Consider the following 950-nt stretch of genomic DNA (forward strand, 5'->3'; position numbering starts at 1 on the left):
TTTTTTTTTTTTTTTTAAACTTCGGTTGCAGTTCAAGATAGGCTTAATGCAATAAGAAACGGGACAAACAACAGTTCACATGGCAGAAACAGGGAGTAAGATGCGAAAAAATGTAACAAAAGAACTATTCTAGACAGGAAAACTAACGCCCTCAAGACATTCTTCATCATGCCCGCCGACAGCAGCTGGCTTGCTTAGTTGAGCGGCCGGTGAAGGAGTTCACGCCGTGTCTACACTGATTGAGGCTCAGTCAACCACTCAGATGATGGTGTGTTGTGCGCCGAAAAATTGAGTAGCAACATATCAAAAAATGTGGTGCGCTTTGATTGTCGTTTTTTTTTTGTGGTCGGCTTCGTGTACGCTGGTCGCCATGCGGTGGACACACGGTTAGTGTGGTAACAGGTGGTTAATATTTCTGCTTATCTCGGATGTCATGTTGTTGTTTTTTTATTTATTACGTTGTGTTTGTGGGTTGGTGGTTATATGTCTTCCTAATGCCTCCTCTCTGGGTTTTTACATGTATATATATTCTGGCATTTGTTCGTTGTTGACCATGTTTGCCTGGTGCTGTAAATTCTTTGTTTTGCCATATTATGCATTTAGTTGTCAGATCTTCTGCTACCTTTCTTTATTTCTGACTCAAGCTCACTCTGCGCTTCTTGTAGGTTTCTATGTTTTCCTCTTAGATCTCAGTATTTTTTGTTGTAAGTGTGGTCTTATGATCATTTTTTTCTCCTTTTCCAGACTTTGTGTGGAGGTTTCTTTTTTTTTTTTTTAAACTTCTGTTGCAGTGTTCATATGTGATATGTTTTTGTTATGTGTTGTCTTGGACTTAACGATTTTGTTCACATGGGTCCTCCTCTTTCATTTGCTATAGTGTTGATATGTATTGTGTATATTTGTATCCAAAAGAAACGGTCCATGTTGTGTGTTTTGATTCATGAACAACA

General features: G+C 38.7%; 1 protein-coding gene across 1 annotated transcript in view; it reads right to left on the reverse strand.

Moving 5' to 3' along the window:
- bard1 (BRCA1 associated RING domain 1) overlaps positions 1-950 on the reverse strand; it is a 22545-nt gene that overhangs the window by 16169 nt on the left and 5426 nt on the right. The window lies entirely within an intron of this gene.

This window comes from Morone saxatilis, unplaced genomic scaffold, assembly GCF_004916995.1.
Source record: "Morone saxatilis isolate NCDOM2014 unplaced genomic scaffold, NCSU_SB_2.0 Contig5, whole genome shotgun sequence".
NCBI lineage: Eukaryota > Metazoa > Chordata > Actinopteri > Moronidae > Morone > Morone saxatilis.